Here is a 26,934-nt window from a genome sequence, read left to right on the forward strand (position 1 = left end):
ATCAAGATTTCTGGCTCTCACAGACCTGTAACTTCTTCTTTAAGAGTCTCCTCTTTCCTCCACTCATTACCTGTAGTAATGGCACCTGTTTAAACTTGTTATCAGTATAAAAAGACACCTGTGCACACCCTCAAACAGTCTGACTCCAAACTCCACTATGGTGAAGACCAAAGAGCTGTCAAAGGACACCAGAAACAAAATTGTAGCCCTGCACCAGGCTGGGAAGACTGAATCTGCAATAGGCAAGCTGCTTGGAGTGAAGAAATCAACAGTGGGAGCAATAATTAGAAAATGGAAGACATACAAGACCACTGATAATCTCCCTCGATCTGGGGCTCCACGCAAAATCCCACCCCGTGGGGTCAGAATGATCACAAGAACGGTGAGCAAAAATCCCAGAACCACGTGGGGGGACCTAGTGAATGAACTGCAGGGAGCTGGGACCAATGTAACAAGGCCTACCATAAGTAACACACTACGCCACCATGGACTCAGATCCTGCAGTGCCAGACGTGACCCACTGCTTAAGCCAGTACATGTCCGGGCCCGTCTGAAGTTTGCTAGAGAGCATTTGGATGATCCAGAGGAGTTTTCGGAGAATGTCCTATGGTCTGATGAAACCAAACTGGAACTGTTTGGTAGAAACACAACTTGTCGTGTTTGGAGGAAAAAGAATACTGAGTTGCATCCATCAAACACCATACCTACTGTAAGGCATGGTGGTGGAAACATCATGCTTTGGGGCTGTTTCTCTGCAAAGGGGCCAGGACGACTGATCCGGGTACATGAAAGAATGAATGGGGCCATGTATTGTGAGATTTTGAGTGCAAACCTCCTTCCATCAGCAAGGGCATTGAAGATGAAACGTGGTTGGGTCTTTCAACATGACAATGATCCAAAGCACACCACCAGGGCAACGAAGGAGTGGCTTCGTAAGAAGCATTTCAAGGTCCTGGAGTGGCCTAGCCAGTCTCCAGATCTCAACCCTATAGAAAACCTTTGGAGGGAGTTGAAAGTCCGTGTTGCCAAGCGAAAAGCCAAAAACATCACTGTTCTAGAGGAGATCTACATGGAGGAATGGGCCAACATACCAACAACAGTGTGTGGCAACCTTGTGAAGACTTACAGAAAACGTTTGACCTCTGTCATTGCCAACAAAGGATATATTACAAAGTATTGAGATGAAATTTTGTTTCTGACCAAATACTTATTTTCCACCATAATATGCAAATAAATTGTTAAAAAAACAGACAATGTGATTTTCTGGATTTTTTTTTCTCAATTTGTCTCCCATAGTTGAGGTCTACCTATGATGTAAATTACAGACGCCTCTCATCTTTTTAAGTGGTGGAACTTGCACTATTGCTGACTGACTAAATACTTTTTTGCCCCACTGTATGTGTTGTAAAAATACACAGTGTGTCTTTATGGCGTCAGAGGTAGATTGTTCATTTAACTTCAGCTGAAATGGGAAATTCATTCATAGAAAATACTATTAATCAAATGTGTTGATTTGCACTTTGCCATACTTAGGCCAGGGTCACACGACCATAGATTCTGCCATCTGTCATTAGCAAAATCTACCTGATTCTCTCACTCTGATCAAACTCTAATGAGTGTCAGCATAGTGTGATCCGATTCTCTTGGACGAGAGAATCAGAGCACACTGAGGAGAAGATGAAGGACAAAATGTCTCCATCTTCTCCATTGTGTCAGAGTGTGAAAATGGGACTGCACTCAGATGTCACCCTCAGCCATGTAAGTCAATGAGTGCGTGGAAACCACTGGACTAGTGGTTTCCACGCACTCATTGACTTACATGGCTGAGGGTGATCCGAATATCAGATCAAGCTTGGGCATGCTGCGATTTTTTTCCCCTTGGACTGGCTCGGTCCGAAGAAAAGTCGGACATGTGCACAACCCCATAGAATAACATTGGATCACACTCGGACCAATAATATGGTGATGTGAGTGAGCCCGCATAGTGGAAATAAATGAAGGTTGATATGGGTCCCTTATTCTGGTATATTCAAAAGGGAAATCCACTGAAAATGACCTAATTTTAAGAAATCTCTGAGCAGCGCCAAAGGAATTTATGCTCTCTCCATAGAGTTTATTAAGGCTACATGCACCAACAGTATTTTTGATCGGAGTGCTGTCCAGGGAACTAACAACACTCGGACCAAAGGTATCCAGTAGTTCAGGTGACAGTTTTCATAAGGATCGAAGGAAATTGTATTTGATTTTACAAATTTTATTAACGGCTGATTAATTAAAACAGATGTCATACGAATTATAACACGGAGGATCAATTGTCCTTTTTCCTGATGATTACCTCGTGTGAACTCAGCCTTATGGAAATCACTCATGGGCAAAGTTCTCACCAATGTGACCTTCTCACATCTCTCTAGGAAGATCTGGAGGCACTGCTTGGGCTCCTACAGCAGCAAACAGTACAAACCACAGATTAGTGTCTTCTCATTCAGCCACTGAAGTCCCTGTGCCAATGCCGTGGGAGTCACCGTCCAGGGGTTTACATTATATTGCCATTTTATTATGGAAGAATGTGTTTGTTATTGTTGGAGGTCTTATTTAATCTCTGTCAGTTACTTATTAGCTGAAATCAAAACTTTAAAAATTTATGTTTATTTTCTTTTCTTATATATATTGTGTCACCCTACATGTATGTTACACAGCGCACTGTGGGTCCACGGTTACAACTTAATGGGGGGAATTCATCTAAATTGATTTTCTGACTTTTATGGGCCAGAATATTATCAGAGAGGAGTTTATTTGGATGAAAGACTAATTTTACAAATTACATCCTGTATCCCCATATTCATAACAACCTGATATAAATAACAAATTATATACAACTAGATGGCAGCCCGATTCTAAAGAATCGGGAGTCTAGAATCCATATATACTTTATTTATTCAAATGTAAGAATAATACAATTAATAAATAATAGTAAGAAAGAACAAAAAATGGCTGCACTCACCAGCTCTTGACAATTCTTGTTATTTAAGGTACAGTTACACAGGATCCATGAACATGCTTATGAGGGGAGGGATGAAAGACATCAGACGACAACTTTGCGTGTTGTGGCAAATGCCACAACAACGGTTCTTTGCTTAAGAACAATGTCAGGTAGTAGGAAAATAGCCAGTTAATAATAGGCAATAGTTCTTTGCAGGAATGCAGATATTAATAAATAGGCAGTTTATATTGCAGAGAAATTGCTGGGCAATAATGGACAATGTCCTTATGTGGCAAATAATAGAGCAATATACCCAATGTGGCAAAGAAGAGGTTAATAAACGGCAGTCTCTCAGTATAACAGTCAGTGAATAATAGGCAGTATATGGAGAAAACACCAAACAAAAGTTCAAAATTGGTGTGAAAATGTCACTGAACCACTTCACAACTAAATATATATAGTTTTGGTAAATGGTATTACCATTTTTTTGATGAAATTCGGCAGGAGCTTGAAGAGCAACGTCACTGGGCCCGCCTCCACGCAGTAGAAACTTGCTGTGAGGTAAAAATTCAAAAATCACACCAAAATGGCGGGCGGAGTGTGTCACAGTACGGCACGTTTCTGATTGGTCGCTCGCAGCAGGCGGCAACCAATCAGACACTGGACACTGTTGACGTCACTTATCTCCGGACATTAGCTCCGGACATTATCTCCGGACATTATCTCCGGACATTAGCTCCGGACATTAGCTCCGGACAGGAAGTTGGCACAAATTGCAGGAAGTAGTATTCTAGGCAATTATATATTAGACTAGTTGGCAGCCCGATTCTAAAGAATCGGGAGTCTAGAATCCATATATACTTTATTTATTCAAATGTAAGAATAATACAATTAATAAATAATAGTAAGAAAGAACAAAAATAACAGGCAGTATATGGAGAAAACACTAAACAAAAGTTCAAAATTGGTGTGAAAATGTCACTGAACCACTTCACAACTAAATATATATAGTTTTGGTAAATGGTATTATCATTTTTTTGACGAAATTCGGCAGGAGCTTGAAGAGCAACGTCACTGGGCCCGCCTCCACGCAGTAGAAACTTGCTGTGAGGTAAAAATTCAAAAATCACACCAAAATGGCGGGCGGAGTGTGTCACAGCACGGCACGTTTCTGATTGGTCACTCGCAGCAGGCGGCAACCAATCAGACACTGGACACTGTTGACGTCACTTATCTCCGGACATTAGCTCCGGACATTAGCTCCGGACAGGAAGTTGGCACAAATTGCAGGAAGTAGTATTCTAGGCAATAATATATTAGATGCATATATATATACATATATATATATATATATATATATATATACACATATATAGTTATATGAAAAAGTTTTTAAGCTTAATGTTTTATAAAAAATTGTTTTTTTTGCAACAGCTATTTCAGTTTCATATATCTAATAACTGTTGGACACAGTAATGTTCCTGCCTTGAAATGAGGTTTATTATACTAACAGAAAATGTGCAATCTGCATTCAAACAAAATTTGACAGGTGCATAAGTATGGGCACCCCACCAGAAAAGTGACATTAATATTTAGTAGATCCTCCTTTTGCAAAAAATAACAGCCTCTAGTCGCTCCCTGTAGCTTTTAATGAGTTCCTAGATCCTGGATGAAGGTATTTTGACTAGGGTTGAGCGACCTTGACCTTTTTAGAGTCGAGCCGTGTTTCGCGAAACCCGACTATCTTAGAAGTCGAGTCGAGTGGAATCGGCCGATTATCGCGAAAAGTCGGGTATCGCCCGAAACACGAAACCCAATGCAAGTCAATGGGGGAGCATAGTCGGCAGTGAGTGGAGGCCAGGAAAACACCTACACTGCCCATTTTAATGGCAAAAACATCCATTCTTGTTACAGAAGCTTGTCAATCGTAATTTACCTTAGAATAATTGGAAGGCATTTGAAATTGAGGGTCATTTGGCTAAAGTTGTGGGGGGTAGGGCTGGTTCAAATAATTAGTGGGCCCAGGAAATCTGGAACACGTCACGGCAGTGGAGTAGGGAGAGGTAAGTATTTCAACTTTGCAAGTGCTGAGATCCTGAGCAAGCAGGGGGGGGCCCACTCGTTGGCATTGGCACTGGCACAGGGCCCCTCAAAGTACAGCGGTGTGTTTGCACGGCGGGGGCGCCTCCCAGATCGAAGCAATGGAGAGGAAACCTGGGGAACACCTTGGAGTGGAACACACCATCTCTCTACACCCCATACCCATTTTGTAGGCCTAATGCAGCATAGTTTCCAACAACTACTAATCGAGAGCATGAAGATCGAAGCAATGGAGAGGAAACCTGGGGAACACCTTGGAGTGGAACACACCATCTCTCTACACCCCATACCCAATTTGTAGGCCTAATGCAGTGTAGTTTTCTACAACTACTAAACGAGAGCATGAAGATCGAAGCAATGGAGAGGAAACCTGGGGAACACCTTGGAGTGGAACACACCATCTCTCTACACCCCATACCCATTTTGTAGGCCTAATGCAGCATAGTTTCCAACAACTACTAATCGAGAGCATGAAGATCGAAGCAATGGAGAGGAAACCTGGGGAACACCTTGGAGTGGAACACACCATCTCTCTACACCCCATACCCATTTTGTAGGCCTAATGCAGCGTAGTTTCCAACAACTACTAAACGAGAGCATGAAGATCGAAGCAATGGAGAGGAAGCCTGGGGAACACCTTGGAGTGGAACACACCATCTCTCTACACCCCATACCCATTTTGCAGGCCTAATGCAGCGTAGTTTCCAACAACTACTAAACGAGAGCATGAAGATCGAAGCAATGGAGAGGAAACCTGGGGAACACCTTGGAGTGGAACACACCATCTCTCTACACCCCATACCAAATTTGTAGGCCTAATGCAGTGTAGTTTTCTACAACTACTAATCGAGAGCATGAAGATCGAAGCAATGGAGAGGAAACCTGGGGAACACCTTGGAGTGGAACACACCATCTCTCTACACCCCATACCCATTTTGTAGGCCTAATGCGGCGTAGTTTCCAACAACTACTAATCGAGAGCATGAAGATCGAAGCAATGGAGAGGAAACCTGGGGAACACCTTGGAGTGGAACACACCATCTCTCTACACCCCATACCCATTTTGTAGGCCTAATGCAGCGTAGTTTCCAACAACTACTAAACGAGAGCATGAAGATCGAAGCAATGGAGGGGAAACCTGGGGAACACCTTGGAGTGGAACACACCATCTCTCTACACCCCATACCCATTTTGTAGGCCTAATGCAGCGTAGTTTCCAACAACTACTAATCGAGAGCATGAAGATCGAAGCAATGGAGAGGAAACCTGGGGAACACCTTGGAGTGTAACACACCATCTCTCTACACCCCATACCCATTTTGTAGGCCTAATGCAGTGTAGTTTCCAACAACTACTAAACGAGAGCATGAAGATCGAAGCAATGGAGAGGAAACCTGGGGAACACCTTGGAGTGGAACACACCATCTCTCTACACCCCATACCAAATTTGTAGGCCTAATGCAGAGTAGTTTTCTACAACTACTAAACGAGAGCATGAAGATCGAAGCAATGGAGAGGAAACCTGGGGAACACCTTGGAGTGGAACACACCATCTCTCTACACCCCATACCCATTTTGCAGGCCTAATGCAGCGTAGTTTCCAACAACTACTAAACGAGAGCATGAAGATCGAAGCAATGGAGAGGAAACCTGGGGAACACCTTGGAGTGGAACACACCATCTCTCTACACCCCATACCAAATTTGTAGGCCTAATGCAGTGTAGTTTTCTACAACTACTAAACGAGAGCATGAAGATCGAAGCAATGGAGAGGAAACCTGGGGAACACCTTGGAGTGGAACACACCATCTCTCTACATCCCATACCCATTTTGTAGGCCTAATGCAGCGTAGTTTCCAGCAACTACTAATCGAGAGCATGAAGATCGAAGCAATGGAGAGGAAACCTGGGGAACACCTTGGAGTGGAACACACCATCTCTCTACATCCCATACCCATTTTGTAGGCCTAATGCAGCGTAGTTTCCAGCAACTACTAATCGAGAGCATGAAGATCGAAGCAATGGAGAGGAAACCTGGGGAACACCTTGGAGTGGAACACACCATCTCTCTACACCCCATACCCATTTTGTAGGCCTAATGCAGCGTAGTTTCCAACAACTACTAAACGAGAGCATGAAGATCGGAGCAATGGAGAGGAAACCTGGGGAACACCTTGGAGTGGAACACCCCATCTCTCTACACCCCATACCCAATTTGTAGGCCTAATGCAGTGTAGTTTTCTACAACTACTAAACGAGAGCATGAAGATCGAAGCAATGGAGAGGAAACCTGGGGAACACCTTGGAGTGGAACACACCATCTCTCTACACCCCATACCCAATTTGTAGGCCTAATGCAGTGTAGTTTTCTACAACTACTAATCGAGAGCATGAAGATCGAAGCAATGGAGAGGAAACCTGGGGAACACCTTGGAGTGGAACACACCATCTCTCTACACCCCATACCCATTTTGTAGGCCTAATGCAGCGTAGTTTCCAACAACTACTAAACGAGAGCATGAAGATCGAAGCAATGGAGAGGAAACCTGGGGAACACCTTGGAGTGGAACACACCATCTCTCTACACCCCATACCAAATTTGTAGGCCTAATGCAGTGTAGTTTTCTACAACTACTAAACGAGAGTCGGAAGACCGAAGCAATGTGGACGAAACCTGGGGCACACCTTGGGGCGGCAGACACCGTTAGTAGGCCCTACCAAAGTTGTACCCCCAATGCAGTTTTAAAATTCCTAGAGGCTGAAAACAAGACTATTGACGCTCAGCTTTTTTCAAAGGAACACAGCTGAATTGAGTGGCGCAGACAGATACAGGTAGTAGGCCTTAAACCAAAAAAGTGGCTAACTGCAGCTTAAAAAAGTTACAGGGGTACACAGGAAGCATTGCTCTGGGCAGTGGAGGACAATTTCAATAGTGGACCGCAGACAGACTTTGCACGCCTACTATTAAAAAAATGATGCTCTATGCAATTAAAAATAGGTTCCAGGGGTCCACGGGCAGCAGTGGTGTGGTCAGTGGACGAGTATTGGAAGGAGGGACTGCAGACAGACTTTGTAGGCTGTCCCCTGTGGACCATGCATCCAACACATTAACCCAGTGCGCCGTAATGGACACGTAATTTTTTGTGGACATGCCTACTGGTCCATGCGTCTCTTGTCAGGTGCACCTTTCTACTGTTTGATTGCCTGAGTGCTATGACAATGCAGACTTTTTCATGCCGGTGGAGGGCTGGGATGGCTTTTCTCGCAAAAGAAATGTCGACTGGGTAGCTTGAACCGTGGTACAGCGTAGTTCATCTGGGCTTTCTAAATATAAAACAAAGAAAAAAAGGAGGCTCCATGCACTTTCAGCTGGGTTCCAGGGGTACACGGCCAGCATTGGTCTGGTCAGTGGAGAACTATTGGAAGGAAGGACCGCAGACAGGCTTCGAAGGCCTAACATAAAAAATTGGGCTGTAGGCACTTTATAATTGGTTCCAGGGGTACACGGGCAACAGTGGCCTGGTCAGTGTAGTAGTAGTAGAAAGAACGGACCGCAGACAGGCTTCGAAGGCCTAACATAAAAAAATTGGGCTGGCTGTAGGCAATTTAAAATTGGTTCCAGGGGAACACGGGCAGCAGTAGTCTGGTCAGTGGAGGCCTAGTGGAAGGAGTGACCGCAGACAGGCATCGAAGGCCTAACATAATAACAGATGGCTGTAGGCAATTTTAAATTGGTTCCAGGGGAACACGGGCAGCAGTGGCCTGGTCAGTGTAGTAGTAGTAGAAAGAACGGACCGCAGATAGGCTTCGAAGGCCTAACATAAAAAAATTGGGCTGGCTGTAGGCACTTTATAATTGGTTCCAGGGGTACACGGGCAGCAGTGGTGTGGTCTGTGGAGGCCTAGTGGAAGGAGTGACCGCAGACAGGCATCAAAGGCCTAACATAATAACATATGGCTGTAGCCAATTTAAAATTGGTTCCAGGGGAACACGGGCAGCAGTGGTGTGGTCAGTGGAGGCCTAGTGGAAGAAGTGACCGCAGACAGGCATCGAAGGCCTAACATAATAACAGATGGCTGTAGGCAATTTTAAATTGGTTCCAGGGGAACACGGGCAGCAGTGGCCTGGTCAGTGTAGTAGTAGTAGAAAGAACGGACCGCAGATAGGCTTCGAAGGCCTAACATAAAAATATTGGGCTGGCTGTAGGCAATTTAAAATTGGTTCCAGGGGAACACGGGCAGCAGTGGTCTGGTCAGTGGAGGCCTAGTGGAAGGAGTGACTGCAGACAGGCATCGAAGGCCTAACATAATAACAGATGGCTGTAGGCAATTTAAAATTGGTTCCAGGGGAACACGGGCAGCAGTGGCCTGGTCAGTGTAGTAGTAGTAGAAAGAATGGACCGCAGACAGGCTTCGAAGGCCTAACATAAAAAAATTGGGCTGTAAGCACTTTATAATTGGTTCCAGGGGTACACGGGCAGCAGTGGCCTGGTCAGTGTAGTAGTAGTAGAAAGAACGGACCGCAGACAGGCTTCGAAGGCCTAACATAAAAAAATTGGGCTGGCTGTAGGCAATTTAAAATTGGTTCCAGGGGAACACGGGCAGCAGTGGTGTGGTCAGTGGAGGCCTAGTGGAAGGAGTGACCGCAGACAGGCATCAAAGGCCTAACATAATAACATATGGCTGTAGGCAATTTTAAATTGTTTCCAGGTGAACACGGCCAGCAGTGGCGTGGTCAGCGGAGGATGATTGTAATGAGTGTTTCTGCCAGTTAGTAGTCCAAAACAATACATAAATGTGAATGTCTCACATTAAAATCCAGCGAAAACACTAAAGGGTGCAATCTTTAGGTACAGGGGTGGGATCCTCTGCGTTGTTTCTGACCTACTAATTTGGCGCAAAGTTTTTACTTGGGTAAATAGAGGACACTGCCCTTGACTATGTTAAGTACCATTATACATGTCAACACAATGGTATTGTCAGTGGCAGGAATGGAAGGATGTCAGCGCATAGTGGAAACATTGGTGGAAGTGTGAGAGATAATTGTGGAAGTGGCAGAGCAATGTTTGACCTGGGGGTGGGTGAACTCTCTTGTGGACGACGGTACAGGCCCAGGGCCCCTCATGTTACAACAGTGTGTCTGACGTTGGGTGCGCACCACCACCGCCAGAGACAGTTTATTGTACTATGAGGGACCCAGTGGCAGTGCCGTCGACCAAAAGCGGGCACACCCACCTCTTCAGACAAACAGCACTCTCACGGGTGCTTGCGCCAAGTCACGATACCACGTCCCCGTGTGGGGAGTTTGGCCATTTAGGGAGGTGTAAACATGTCGTATGCTGGACAATCAGCTGCAGCAAATTAGACATTCGAAAAGCAATTCACAGTAGTCCACAGGCAAGAGCTTTTCGTAGGAAAGCTAGGTGTCTGCCGGGCAAGGTGGGGCAAAAGAATTCGAAATCCAGTTGTGGTTCATTTCAATGAAGGTTAGATCATCAACATTTTGGGTAGCCAGACGAGTCCTTTTTTCGGTTAATATTGAACCTGCAGCACTGAATACTCTTTCTGATAGGACACTAGCTGTCAGGCAAGCAAGCTCCTGCAATGCATATTCTGCCAATTCAGGCCAGGTGTCTAATTTTGATGCCCAGTAATCAAATGGGAATGACGGTTGAGGGAGAACATCGATAAGGGATGAAAAATAGTTAGTAACCATACTGGACAAATGTTGTCTCCTGTCACTTTCAATTGATGCAGCAGTACCTGTCCTGTCTGCGGTCATAGCAAAATCACTCCACAACCTGGTCAGAAAACCCCTCTGTCCAACGCCACTTCTGATGTGTGCACCCCTAACACTCCTGGTCTGCTGCCCCCTGGAGCTCGTGTGAGAACGATCACGGGCGCTGTGTGCTGGGAATGCCTGAAGCAAACGGTCAACAAGAGTTGATTGTTTGGTTGCTAATATTAGTTCCAAGTTCTCATGTGGCATAATATTTTGCAATTTGCCTTTATGGCGAGGATCAAGGAGGCAGGCCAACCAGTAATCATCATCGTTCATCATTTTAGTAATGCGTGTGTCCCTTTTGAGGATACGTAAGGCATAATCCGCCATGTGGGCCAAAGTTCCAGTTGTCAAATCTGCGGTTGTGATTGGTTGAGGGGCAGTTTCAGGCAAATCTACGTCACTTGTGTCCCTCAAAAAACCAGAGCCCGGCCTTGCCACGCAACCAATTTCCAGTGCCCCCGGGAAAGCTTCCTCATTAAAAATATACTCATCCCCATCATCCTCCTCGTCCTCCACCTCCTCTTCGCCCGCTACCTCGTCCTGTACACTGCCCTGACCAGACAATGGCTGACTGTCATCAAGGCTTTCCTCTTCCTCTGGTGCAGATGCCTGATCCTTTATGTGCGTCAAACTTTGCATCAGCAGGCACATTAGGGGGATGCTCATGCTTATTATGGCGTTGTCTGCACTAACCAGCCGTGTGCATTCCTCAAAACACTGAAGGACTTGACACATGTCTTGTATCTTCGACCACTGCACACCTGACAACTCCATGTCTGCCATCCTACTGCCTGCCCGTGTATGTGTATCCTCCCACAAAAACATAACAGCCCGCCTCTGTTGGCACAGTCTCTGAAGCATGTGCAATGTTGAGTTCCACCTTGTTGCAACGTCTATGATTAGGCAATGCTGGGGAAGATTCAAAGACCGCTGATAGGTCTGCATACGGCTGGAGTGTACAGGCGAACGTCAGATATGTGAGCAAAGTCCACGCACTTTGAGGAGCAGGTCGGAGAACCCAGGATAAGTTTTCAATAAGCACTGCACCACCAGGTTTAAGGTGTGAGCCAGGCAAGGAATGTGTTTCAGTTGGGAAAGGGAGATGGCAGCCATGAAATTCCTTCCGTTATCACACACTACCTTGCCTGCCTCAAGATCTACTGTGCCCAGCCACGACTGCGTTTCTTGTTGCAAGAACTAGGACAGAACTTCCGCGGTGTGTCTGTTGTCGCCCAAACACTTCATAGCCAATACAGCCTGCTGACGCTTGCCAGTAGCTGGCCCATAATGGGACAACTGGTGTGCAACAGTGTCAGCTGCCGATGGAGTGGTTGGCCGACTGCGGTCTGTGGAAGAGCTGTCGCTTCTGCAGGAGGACGAGGAGGAGGAGGAGGGGGTGCGAACGCCTACAGCCAACTGTTTCCTAGACCGTGGGCTAGGCACAACTGTCCCGAAATTGATGTCCCCTGTGGACCCTGCATCCACCACATTCACCCAGTGTGCCGTGATGGACACGTAACGTCCCTGGCCATGCCTACTGGTCCATGCATCTGTAGTCAGGTGCACCTTTGTACTCACAGATTGCCTGAGTGCATGGACGATGCGCTGTTTAACATGCTGGTGCAGGGCTGGGATGGCTTTTCTGGAAAAAAAAGTGTCGACTGGGTAGCTCGTAGCGTGGTTCAGCGTACTCCATCAGGGCTTTGAAAGCTTCACTTTCAACTAACCGGTAGGGCATCATCTCTAACGAGATTAGTCTAGCTATGTGGGCGTTAAAACCCTGTGTACGTGGATGCGAGGATAAGTACTTCTTTTTTCTAACCAGAGTCTCATGTAGGGTAAGCTGGACTGGAGAGCTGGAGATCGTGGAACTTGCGGGTGTGCCGGTGGACATGGCAGACTGAGAGACGGTTGGAGACGGTATTGTTTCCGCCGGTGCCCTAGATGCAATATTTCCTCCTACAAAACTGGTGATTCCCTGACCCTGACTGCTTTTGGCTGGCAAAGAAACCTGCACAGATACTGCAGGTGGTGCGGAAAATGGTGGCCTTACAGTGATGGAAGGGATGTTGCGTTGCTGACTAGCTTCATTGGCCGAGGGTGCTACAACCTTAAGGGACGTTTGGTAGTTAGTCCAGGCTTGAAAATGCATGGTGGTTAAATGTCTATGCATGCAACTTGTATTGAGACTTTTCAGATTCTGACCTCTGCTTAAGCTAGTTGAACATTTTTGACAGATGACTTTGCGCTGATCAATTGGATGTTGTTTAAAAAAATGCCAGACTGCACTCTTCCTAGCATCGGATCCCTTTTCAGGGATTGCAGACTGAGCTTTAACCGGATGGCCACGCTGTCCTCCAACAGGTTTTGGCTTTGACACACGTTTTGGGCCAGATACGGGCCCGGCAGATGGAACCTGTTGCGATGTTGATGCCTGCTGCGGCCTCTCCTCCACCTCCGCTTCTGAACTACTGCCACCTGCACCATGTTCCCCCAATGGCTGCCAATTGGGGTCAACAACTGGGTCATCTATTACCTCCTCTTCTAGCTCGTGTGCAACTTCGTCTGTGTCACCGTGTCGGTCGGTGGTATAGCGTTCGTGACGGGGCAACATAGTCTCATCAGGGTCTGATTGTGGATCAGTACCTTGAGAGGGCAATGTTGTGGTCTGAGTCAAAGGACCAGCATAGTAGTCTGGCTGTGGCTGTGCATCAGTGCACTCCATGTCAGATTCAACTTGTAATGGGCATGGCCTGTTAAGTGTTTCACTTTCTAAGCCAGGGACGGTATGTGTAAAGAGCTCCATGGAGTAACCCGTTGTGTCGCCTGCTGCATCCTTCTCTCTTGTTGTTGTTTTTGCTGAAGAGGACAAGGAAGCGACTTGTCCCTGACCGTGAACATCCACAAGCGACGCGCTGCTTTTACATTTACCAGTTTCAGAAGAGGAGGCAAAAGAACTAGAGGCTGAGTCTGCAAGGTAAGCCAAAACTTGCTGTTGCTTCTCCGGCTTTAAAAGCGGTTTTCCTACTCCCAGAAAAGAGAGCGTTCGAGGCCTTGTGTAGCCAGACGACGAACCTGGCTCCACAGCTCCAGACTTAGGTGGAATATTTTTTTTCCCATGACCACCTGATGCTCCACTACCACTACCATCATTACCAGCTGACAATGAACTCCCACGGCCACGACCTCTTGCACCAGACTTCCTCATTGTTTTAAAAACTTAACCAAACTAACGGTATTTGTTGCTGTCAAACAACTTACACGGTGACCTATAACTTCAGTATGATTTCAATATCCCTTTACAGGTTGGTGAGACCACAAGGAAAATCAGGCACAATGTTACACACTCTGTTTTCTGTGGCACCAAATCACAGAGATGCCACACACGCAGGACTGTCACTCAAGCACAAATGTCAATATTAATCTCCCACTGTTTTATTTTTATTTATTTTTTTCAGGAAGAATTTAGAAACCAAATAAAATAAAATGATTTTTTCAGGGACAATTTAGAAACCAAATAAAAAAAAAAAAAAAGGCTTTCTATGGCCCACTGAGTGAGAGATGGCACACGCAGGAGTCAGGAGTGGCACACAAGCCCAGAGGCCAATATTTATCTCCCACTGATTGATGTAGTGATTTTTTCAGGTAGATATTGGAACCCAAATCAAGCGAAAAAATAAATAGGCTTTCTATGGCCCACAATTTGAGAGAGAGAGAGAGATGGCACACCCAGGAGTCAAGACTGGCACACAAGCAGAAAGGGCAATATTAATCTCCCACTGTTTTTTTTTTTTTCAGGGAGACTTTAGAAACAAATTAAACTAAAATGATTTTTTCAGGAAGAATTTAGAAACCAAATAAAATAAAATGATTTCTTCAAGGACAATTTAGAAACCAAATAAAAAAAAAGGCTTTCTATGCCCCACTGAGTGAGAGATGGCACACACAGGAGTCAGGAGTGGCACACAAGCCTAGAGGCCAATATTTTTCTCCCACTGATTGATGTAGTGATTTTTTCAGGTAGATTTTGGAAACCCAAATCAAGCAAAAAAATAAATAGGCTTTCTATGGCCCACAATTTGAGAGAGAGAGAGAGAGAGATGGCACACCCAGGAGTCAAGACTGGCACACAAGCCGAAAGGGTAATATTAATCTCCCACTGTTTTTTTTTTTTTTTTCAGGGAGACTTTAGAAACAAATTAAACTAAAATGATTTTTTCAGGAAGAATTTAGAAACCAAATTAAATAAAATGATTTTCTCAAGGACAATTTAGAAACCAAAAAAAAAAAAAAAAAAAGGCTTTCTATGCCCCACTGAGTGAGAGATGGCACACACAGGAGTCAGGAGTGGCACACAAGCCCAGAGGCCAATATTTTTCTCCCACTGATTGGTGAAGTGATTTTTTCAGGTAGATTTTGGAACCCAAATCAAGCAAAAAAATAAATACGCTTTCTATGGCCCACAATTTGAGAGAGAGAGAGAGAGATGGCACACCCAGGAGTCAAGACTGGCACACAAGCAGAAAGGGCAATATTAATCTCCCACTGTTTTTTTTTTTTTCAGGGAGACTTTAGAAACAAATTAAACTAAAATGATTTTTTCAGGAAGAATTTAGAAACCAAATAAAATAAAATGATTTTTTCAAGGACAATTTAAAAACCAAAAAAAAAAAAAAAGGCTTTCTATGCCCCACTGAGTGAGAGATGGCACACACAGGAGTCAGGAGTGGCACACAAGCCCAGAGGCCAATATTTTTCTCCCACTGATTGATGTAGTGATTTTTTCAGGTAGATTTTGGAAACCCAAATCAAGCAAAAAAATAAATAGGCTTTCTATGGCCCACAATTTGAGAGAGAGAGAGAGATGGCACACCCAGGAGTTAAGACTGGCACACATGCCGAAAGGGTAATATTAATCTCCCACTGTTTTTTTTTTTCAGGGAGACTTTAGAAACAAATTAAACTAAAATGATTTTTTCAGGAAGAATTTAGAAACCAAATAAAATAAAATGATTTTTTCAAGGACAATTTAGAAACCAAATAAAAAAAAAAAAAAAAAAAGAAGGCTTTCTATGCCCCACTGAGTGAGAGATGGCACACACAGGAGTCAGGAGTGGCACACAAGCCCAGAGGCCAATATTATTCTCCCACTGATTGATGTAGTGATTTTTTCAGGTAGATTTTGGAACCCAAATCAAGCAAAAAAATAAATAGGCTTTCTATGGCCCACTGAGTGAGAGATGGCACACACAGGAGTCTGGAGTGGCACACAAGCCCAGAGGCCAATATTTTTCTCCCACTGATTGATGTAGTGATTTTTTCAGGTAGATTTTGGAAACCCAAATCAAGCAAAAAAATAAATAGGCTTTCTATGGCCCACAATTTGAGAGAGAGAGAGAGAGAGATGGCATACCCAGGAGTCAAGACTGGCACACAAGCAGAAAGGGCAATATTAATCTCCCACTGTTTTTTTTTTTTTTTTTTTTTTCAGGGAGACATTAGAAACAAATTAAACTAAAATGATTTTTTCAGGAAGAATTTAGAAACCAAATAAAATAAAATGATTTTTTCAAGGACAATTTAGAAACCAAAGAAAAAAAGAAAAAAAAAAAAAGGCTTTCTATGCCCCACTGAGTGAGAGATGGCACACACAGGAGTCAGGAGTGGCACACAAGCCCTGAGGCCAATATTTTTCTCACACTGATTGATGTAGTGATTTGTTCAGGTAGATTTTAGAACCCAAATCAAGCAAAAAAATAAATAGGCTTTCTATGGCCCACTGAGTGAGAGATGGCACACACAGGAGTCAGGAGTGGCACACAAGCCCAGAGGCCAATATTTTTCTCCCACTGATTGATGTAGTGATTTTTTCAGGTAGATTTTGGAACCCAAATCAAGCAAAAATATAAATAGGCTTTCTATGGCCCACTGAGTGAGTGATGGCACACACAGGAGTCAGGAGTGGCACACAAGCCCTGAGGCCAATATTTTTCTCCCACTGATTGATGTAGTGATTTTTTCAGGTAGATTTTAGAACCCAAATCAAGCAAAAAAATAAATAGGCTTTCTATGGCCCACTGAGTGAGAGATGGCACACACAGGAGTCAGGAGTGGCACACAAGCCCTGAGGCCAATATTTTTCTCCCACTGATTGATGTAGTGATTTTTTCAGGTAGATTTTAGAACCCAAATCAAGCAAAAAAATAAATAGGCTTTCTATGGCCCACTGAGTGAGAGATGGCACACACAGAAGTCAGGAGTGGCACACAAGCCATGAGGCCAATATTTTTCTCCCACTGATTGATGTAGTGATTTTTTCAGGTAGATTTTAGAACCCAAATCAAGCAAAAAAATAAATAGGCTTTCTATGGCCCACTGAGTGAGAGATGGCACACACAGGAGTCAGGAGTGGCACACAAGCCCTGAGGCCAATATTTTTCTCCCACTGATTGATGTAGTGATTTTTTCAGGTAGATTTTAGAACCCAAATCAAGCAAAAAAATAAATAGGCTTTCTATGGCCCACTGAGTGAGAGATGGCACACACAGGAGTCAGGAGTGGCACACAAGCCCTGAGGCCAATATTTTTCTCCCACTGATTGATGTAGTGATTTTTTCAGGTAGATTTTAGAACCCAAATCAAGCAAAAAAATAAATAGGCTTTCTATGGCCCACTGAGTGAGAGATGGCACACACAGGAGTCAGGAGTGGCACACAAGCCCAGAGGCCAATATTTTTCTCCCACTGATTGATGTAGTGATTTTTTCAGGTAGATTTTAGAACCCAAATCAAGCAAAAAAATAAATAGGCTTTCTATGGCCCACTGAGTGAGAGATGGCACACACAGGGATGGCACTCTAGCAGAAATGCCAATCTTAATCTCCCACAAAAAAAAAAAAAAACAGGGACTGTCCTACAATTACTATCTCCCTGCAGTAATCTCAGCCAGGTATGGCAGGCAGCAATAAGGAGTGGACTGAAGCACAAATTAAAAAAAAAGTGTGGACAAACAAACAAGATAGCTGTGCAGAACAACATGATTTGTGCTTTGAAAAAAGCAGTTGGTTTGCACAGCGGCGTACACACAGCAATGCAGCTATCACGGAGCCTTCTAGGGCAGCCCAATGAGCTACAGCGCTGAGAAAAAAAAACAAAAAAAACATGTAGCTTCCACTGTCACTGCACACCGAAGTTGGTTTTGGACAGTGGAAATCGCTACAGCACAAGCGGTTTGGTGGTTAATGGACCCTGCCTAACACTATCCCTGCTTCTGACGAAGCGGCAGCAACCTCTCCCTAAGCTCAGATCAGCAGCAGTAAGATGGCGGTCGGCGGGAACGCCCCTTTATAGCCCCTGTGACGCCGCAGACAGCAAGCCAATCACTGCAATGCCCTTCTCTAAGATGGTGGGGACCAGGACCTATGTCATCACGCTGCCCACAATCTGCGTCCACCTTCATTGGCTGAGAAATGGCGCTTTTCGCGTCATTGAAACGCGACTTTGGCGCGAAAGTCGCGTACCGCATGGCCGACCACGCACAGGGGTCGGATCGGGTTTCATGAAACCCGACTTTGCCAAAAGTCGGCGACTTTTGAAAATGAACGACCCGTTTAGCTCAACCCTAATTTTGACCATTCTTCTTTACAAAACAATTCCAGTTCAGTTAAGTTTGATGGTCGCCGACCATGGACAGCCCTCTTCAAATGATCCCACAGATGTTCAATGATATTCAGGTCTGGGGACTGGGATGACCATTCCAGAACAGTATAATTGTTCCTCTGCATGAATGCCTGAGTAGATTTGGAGCGGTGTTTTGGATCACTGTCTTGCTGAAAGATCCATCCCCTGCGTAACTTCAACTTTGTCTCTGATTCATGAACATTATTGTCAAGAATCTGCTGATACTGAGAGGAATCCATGCGTCCCTCAACTTTAACAAGATTCCCGGTGCTGGCATTGGCCACACAGCCCCAAAGCATGATGGAACCTCCACCAAATTTTACTGTGGGTAGCAAGTGTTTTTCTTGGAATGCTGTGTTTTGTGGCCGCCATGCATAACGCCTTTTTGTATGACCAAACAACTCAATCTTGGTTTCATCAGTCCACAGGACCTTCTTCCAAAAAGAAATTGGCTTCTCCAAATGTGCTTTTGCATACCTCAGCCGACTCTGTTTGTGATGTGCTTGCAGAAACGGCTTCTTTAGCATCACTCTCCCATACAGCTTCTCCTTGTGCAAAGTACGTTGTATAGTTGACCGATGCACAGTAACACCATCTGCAGCAAGTTGATGCTGCAGCTCTCTGGAGATGGTCTGAGGATTGTCCTTGACTGATCTCACCATTACGGTGTTCATTTTAGGACATGGTCACAAATCAAAGTCAAACATCAGAAATACTCTGTCTGATACCTGAGTCTGATACTTGACTCTGATACTTGACTCTGATACTTGACTCTGATACCTGACTCTGATACCTGACTCTGATACCTGACTCTGATACCTGACTCTGATACCTGACTCTGATGCCTGACTCTGATGCCTGACTCTGATGCCTGAGTCTGATACTTGACTCTGATACCTGACTGATACCTGACTCTGATACTTGACTCTGATACATGAAATTAGTAAAATTAGCTAAAATTAGTACCTGCGATCACTTGAGCTTGTGGTGCAATGGTAAGGCCGACGGCTGTAGTCTCTAGATGCCGGATCCGTTTTTTTTCCACCGGATCCGTTTTTCTTCTGCCGGATCCATTTTTTTTACGCCGTCTCCGTTTTTCTTCTGCCGAATCCATTTTTTTTTTTTACGTCGAATCCGTTTTTTTCTGCCAGATCCGTTTTTTTCGCCATATTCGTTTTTTTCTGCCGGATCCGTTTATTTCACGCCGGATCCGTTTTTTTTTAAGCCGGATCAGTTTTTTTTCTGCCGGATCCGGCTTTTTTCACCATATCCGTTTTTTTCTGCCGGATCCGTTTTTTTTACGCCGGATCCATTTTTTTTTACGCCGATTCCGTTTTTTTCGCCATATCCGTTTTTTTCTACCGGATCCATTTTTTTTCGCCGTATCCGTTTTTTTTACGCCGGATCTGTTTTTTTCGCCGGATCCGTTTTTTGCCATATCCGTTTTTTCTGCCGGATCCGTTTTTTTTACGCCAGATCCGTTTTTTATACGCTGATTCCATTTTTTTGCCATATCCGTTTTTTTCTGCCAGATCCATTTTTTTCGCCATATCCGTTTTTTTCTGCCGCATCCATTTTTTTACGCCAGATCCGTTTTTTTTCGCCAATTCCGTTTTTTACGCCGGATCCGTTTTTTTCCACAGAAGAAAAATGGATCTGGCGGAAAAAAACGGATCCAGTGAAGAAAAATGGATCCGGCGTAAAAAAAACTGGATGTGGCGAAAAAAATGGATCTGGCAGAAAAAAGCAGATATGGCGAAAAAAAAACGGAATCGACGTAAAAAAACGGATCTGGCGTAAAAAAACGGATCCAGCAAAAAAAAAAACGGATATGGCGAAAAAAAACGGATCCGGCAGAAAAAAAACGGATCAGGCGAAAATAAACGGATTTGGCGTAAAAAAATGGATACGGCAGAAAAAAACGGATATGGCGAAAAAAAAACGGATCTGGCAGAAAAAAACAGATCCGGCGTAAAAAAAAACGGATCCGGCAGAAAAAAAAACGGATCCGGCGAAAAACAAAAAACGGATATGGGGAAAAAAACGGATCCGGCGAAAAAAATGGATCCGGCATAAAAAACCGGACACGGCGAAAAAAAATGATCCGGCAGAAAAAAACGGATATGGCGAAAAAAAACAATCGGGGTAAAAAAAAACGGATCGGCGTAAAAAAAACATCCGGCGAAAAAAACCGTATATGGTGAAAAAAAAATGAATCCGGCGTAAAATAAACGGAGCCAGGAGAAAAAAACGGATATGGCGAAAAAAACGGATCCGGCAGAAAAAAACGGATCCGGCGAAAAAAAACATCCTGTGTAAAAAAAACGGATCCGGCGTAAAATAAACGGATTCGGCAGAAAAAAACGGATATGGCAAAAAAAACGGATCCGGCAGAAAAAACGGATCCGGCGTAAAAAAACGGATCTGGCATAAAAAAATTGATCCGGCGAAAAGAAAAACGGATCCGGCGTAAAACGGATCCGGCGTAAAATAAACGGATCCGGCAGAAAAAAACGGATATGGCGAAAAAACGTATCAGGCGTAAAAAAAACGGATCCGGCATAAAAAAAAAACGGATCGGGCGAAAAAAAATGGATCCGGCAGAAAAAAACATCCGACGTAAAAAAAAAAATGGATTCGGCAAAAGAAAAACGGAGCCGGCAAAAGAAAAACGGATCCGGTGGAAAAAAAACGGATCCGGCGTCTAGAGACTACAGCCGTCAGCCTTACCATTGCACCACAAGCTCAAGTGATCCCAGGTACTAATTTTAGCTAATTTTACTAATTTTACTAATTTCATGTATCAGAGTCAAGTATCAGACTCAAGTATCAGAGTCAGGTATCAGAGTCAGGCATCAGAGTCAGGCATCAGAGTCAGGCATCAGAGTCAGGTATCAGAGTCAGGTATCAGAGTCAGGTATCAGACTCAGGTATCAGACTCAGGTATCAGACTCAGGTATCAGACTCAGGTATCAGACTCAAGTATCAGACTCAAGTATCAGACTCAAGTATCAGAATCAGGTATCAGACAGAGTATTTCTGATGTTTGACTTTGATTTGTGACCATGTCCTAAAATGAACACCGTACACCATTCTTCTTCTCTGCCTTTCTGATGTTTATCTTGGCCTGCCACTTCTGGCCTTAACAAGAACTGTACCTGTGTTCTTCCATTTCCTTACTATGTTCCTCACAGTGGAAATTGACAGGTTAAATCTCTGAGACAGCTTTTTGTATCCTTCCCCAGAACAACTATGTTGAATAATCTTTGTTTTCAGATCATTAGACAGTTGTTTTGAGGAGCCCATGATGCCACTCTTCAGAGGAGATTCAAACAGGAGAACAACTTGCAAGTGGCCACTTTAAGTAGCTTTTCTCATGATTGTATACACTTGGGTATGAAGTTCAAAGCTCAATGAGGTTAGAAAACCAAAAAAAGTACTTTAGTACATCAGTAAAAAGTAGGTAGGAGTATTTAAAACAAGAAAATGATAAGGGTGCCCATACTTATGCACCTGTCAAATTTTGTTTAAATGCAGATTGCACATTTTCTGTTAGTACAATAAACCGCATTTCAAGGCAGAAACATTACTGTGTCCAACAGTTATTAGATATATGAAAATGAAATAGCTGTTGCAAAAAAAACAATTTTTATAAAACATTAAGCTTAAGATTAATAGGGGTGCCCAAATTTTTTCATAGAACTGTATATCAGGCTGTTATGCATATCAATCAGTGAAAATCAATTTGGATGAATCTCCCCTTTAAATTGTAACCATAGACCCCCAGTGCGCTGTGTAGCATACATATATATAGGATATGTCATATGTGATATATGCAAGCATCACATTGCAATGATCTGGCAGTGCGCTCACTAATAATTACCATTAAATACAGGTGAAAGGTATTTTTAGCATACATAACTATGACCCACAGCTTTGATTTTATCTGTGTTTAAGACATAACAAAGACGCATAATAATAAGCTGCAAAAGTTGAACTTTACATTTCTGGGTATTTTTTTTACATTGTACAAATTTCAGGAGTCTACAAACTCTTTCTTTGGGCTCATGCAGACGAGCGTATGAATCAGACGTGTGCTATACGATTTTTAATCAGACAGCACACTGACCTATGTTCAGATGAATGGTTTTTTTCTTGGTCCTAGTGTTTGGGAGAAAAAAATTACAGCACGCAGTACCGTACTTTCATCTGAGTCAAGGATGAGAGTTACACATTCAAGTCTATGGGTGCGAGAAAATAAACGGATGACACATGGACCAGCCGAGTAGCATCCGATTTTTACAGATAGTTTTCTGTTATAAACCTAGGAAACTATGTGATCATGGACATGTATTAACATAAATACTGATGAGTGAAGCTCGTGCTTTCCTACCCAAGTTTGCCACCAAGAATTTCAGGGTCCCATACTGGCAAAATATTCGGGCCCCCTTGAGACTCCGCCCAGGCTCCATTCCAACTCTGAACCACCCCTTGAACCTTCTGCAGTTCCACTGGCCACTCTTGGTAAAAATCCACTTCTGCACCACGTCTTCACAAATGACACATTAACAGTTCCCATAGAATACCATATCACATACATAGCCATCAGCTTTTGTTTTGTCAAAAAGATTTTATAAGCCGCCATCACAACAAGGTAGACTCTTTTGGCCGGGCCCTATTCTAATCTAACCTATTAAACATTTCTTAAAATATCCAATACTCTTTTCAGGTATATTTTTATTTATTTTTTTTCAAGGGAATGTGTCATATATTTTTTAAAATGACAAATAATGCCACATACAAGAGACAAATAGCGTCAAACTATGGACGGACCACATATTACCACCATATTGTGACAGAATAATACCACATAGAAGGAACAAAATCGCCACACCATGACCAGATCACATATTACCACTACATAGTGACAGAATAATACCACATAGAAGTGACATTATACACAGGAGCTCTGTATATAGTGTCAGTGTACAGGTAATACAGTGATTACTAGAGTTGAGCGACCTTGACCTTTTTAGAGTCGAGCCGGGTTTCGCGAAACCCGACTATCTCAAAAGTCGGGTCGAGTGAAATCGGCCGATTATGACGTAAAGTCGGGATCGACCGAAACACGAAACCCAATGCAAGTCAATGGGGCAGCATAGTCGGCAGTGAGTGGGGGCCAGGAAAACACCTAGAGTGCCCATTTTAATGTCAAAACCATCCATTCTTCTTAATGAAGCTTGTCAAGCGTAATTTACCTTATAATAATTGGAAGGCATTTGAAATTGGGGGTCATTTGGCTAAAGTTGTGGTGGGTAGGGCTGGTTCAAGTAATTAGTGGGCCCAGGAAATCTGGACCACGTCACGGCAGTGGAGCAGGGAGAGGTAAGTATTTCAACTTTGCAAGTGCTGTGAACCTGAGCAAGCAGGGGGGGGCCCACTCGTTGGCATTGGCACTGGCACAGGGCCCCTCAAAGTACAGTGGTGTTTGCACGGTGGGGGCGCCTCCAACCGGCAGCAACACTTTTGCGTACTATGAGAGGCCCTGTGCCAGTGACGTCGCCAACTAGTATTCCTCCCCCCACCTGATGAAGGAACCTGCACTTTCATCTGCACCTTCCTGTTTGTCCCCGTGTAAGGTGGTATGGTATGCGGGAAGGGGGACCTGACTTTCAGCAGGGTCACAATCTTGCAGTGTAGCGTGCACGGGAAATGTTGCGTTATGGGTCAATGTACCAGCAGACTCATCTATCACTGGCTGGGCAATGGGCAGGATGAGGAGGAAACACAGATATAGGCCCAAAGAATAAAGTGGGCTAAATGCAGTTCAAAATTGGTAACACAGGACTAATCAGGGGGCATTGCAGTGGAGGACAACTGGAATGAGAGGCTGACACAGAGAGTAGGCCCAAATCAGTAAGTAGTCGAAATGCAGTTCAAAATTGCAACAGTAGTAAACAGGCGGCACAGCTTTGTTCAGTGGAGGAGAACAGCAAGGAGTGGCAGACACCGATAGTAGGCCCCAACCCAACTAGTAGGCCAAATGCAGTCTAACATTAACAACTACTTAACGAGCGCCTGAAAACGGAATTTCAGGACAGGAAACCAGGAGAACAGCAAGGAGCGGCAGACACCGATAGTAGGCCCCAAACCAACTAGTACGCCAAATGCAGTTGTTCCGTTTAACCACAATTTAATGAGAGCCTGAAGATAGAAGTTCAGGAAAGGCAATCTGGAGAACACCTTAGAGTGGAACACACCATCTCTCTACACCCCATACCCAATTTGTAGGCCTAATGCAGCGTAGTTTCCAACAACTACTAAACGAGAGCATGATGATCGAAGCATTGGCGAGGAAACCTGGGGAACACCTTGGAGTGGAACACACCATCTCTCTACAGTGGAACACACCATCTCTCTACACCCCATACCCAATTTGTAGGCCTAATGCAGCGTAGTTTCCAACAACTACTAAACGAGAGCCGGAAGATCGAAGCTCAGGAAAGGCAACCTGGAGAACACCTTGGAGTAGAACACACCATCTCTCTACACCCCATACCCAATTTGTAGGCCTAATGCAGCGTAGTTTCCAACAACTACTAAACGAGAGCCGGAAGATCGAAGCTCAGGAAAGGCAACCTGGGGAACACCTTGGAGTGGAACACACCATCTCTCTACACCCCATACCCAATTTGTAGGCCCAATGCAGCGTAGTTTCCAACAACTACTAAACGAGAGCATGATGATTGAAGCATTGGCGAGGAAACCTGGGGAACACCTTGGAGTGAAACACACCATCTCTCTACACCCCATACCCAATTTGTAGGCCTAATGCAGCGTAGTTTCCAACAACTACTAAACGAGAGCATGATGAACGAAGCATTGGCGAGGAAACCTGGGGAACACCTTGGAGTGGAACACACCATCTCTCTACAGTGGAACACACCATCTCTCTACACCCCATACCCAATTTGTAGGCCTAATGCAGCGTAGTTTCCAACAACTACTAAATGAGAGCCGGAAGATCGAAGCTCAGGAAAGGCAACCTGGAGAACACCTTGGAGTGGAACACAAAATCTCTCTACACCCCATACCCAATTTGTAGGCCTAATGCAGCGTAGTTTCCAACAACTACTAAACGAGAGCATGATGATCGAAGCATTGGCGAGGAAACCTGGGGAACACCTTGGAGTGGAACACACCATCTCTCTATAGTGGAACACACCATCTCTCTACACCCCATACCCAATTTGTAGGCCTAATGCAGCATAGTTTCCAACAACTACTAAACGAGAGCCGGAAGATCGAAGCTCAGGAAAGGCAACCTGGAGAACACCTTGGAGTGGAACACACCATCTCTCTACACCCCATACCCAATTTGTAGGCCTAATGCAGCGTAGTTTCCAACAACTACTAAACGAGAGCCGGAAGATCGAAGCTCAGGAAAGGCAACCTGGAGAACACCTTGGAGTGGAACACACCATCTCTCTACACCCCATACCCAATTTGTAGGCCTAATGCAGCGTAGTTTCGACAACTACTAAACGAGAGCATGATGATCGAAGCATTGGCGAGGAAACCTGGGGAACACCTTGGAGTGGAACACACCATCTCTCTACAGTGGAACACACCATCTCTCTACACCCCATACCCAATTTGTAGGCCTAATGCAGCGTAGTTTCCAACAACTACTAAACGAGAGCCGGAAGATCGAAGCTCAGGAAAGGCAACCTGGAGAACACCTTGGAGTGGAACACACCATCTCTCTACACCCCATACCCAATTTGTAGGCCTAATGCAGCGTAGTTTCCAACAACTACTAAACGAGAGCCGGAAGATCGAAGCTCAGGAAAGGCAACCTGGGGAACACCTTGGAGTGTAACAAACCCTCTCTCTACACCACGGAAGGGCTGATTCTTAGGAAGGAAGGCTGTCGGAAAGAAGCAGGGCGCGTCCGAGGGTGATTATATTCTTATTAGGTATATACTCACCCTCGGACGCGCCCTGCTTCTTTATTTGTAATGAATGTTTATTTGCAATGTGGTTTTGACTTACTCTATTTTTTTGGTAAATAATGATTTTATTATTTTCATTGTTTTGCATCTTCTTGGCAATAATATAAAGAAGACACGACAGGACAACACTCACTCGGTGGATGCCATATCTGTGTTTAAAATTGAAAAAACCTTTCAGTTAACTACTTGCAGGAGAAAGTTATTGTAGCTGGTGGCCATTTTTAGTACTGTACCAGATTTTTGTTGTATGTGTTTGTTTTTAATGTTAAAATGTCTGCATTTGATATCTCTCCAGTATTTTCTTTTTTATAAGCAAAATACTTATTTTTATATTTTCTGATGTTGGTTCCAGGGGTACACGGGCAGCAGTGGTGTG

The sequence above is a fragment of the Ranitomeya imitator genome, chromosome 1 (assembly GCF_032444005.1).
Source record: "Ranitomeya imitator isolate aRanImi1 chromosome 1, aRanImi1.pri, whole genome shotgun sequence".
Lineage (NCBI taxonomy): Eukaryota > Metazoa > Chordata > Amphibia > Anura > Dendrobatidae > Ranitomeya > Ranitomeya imitator.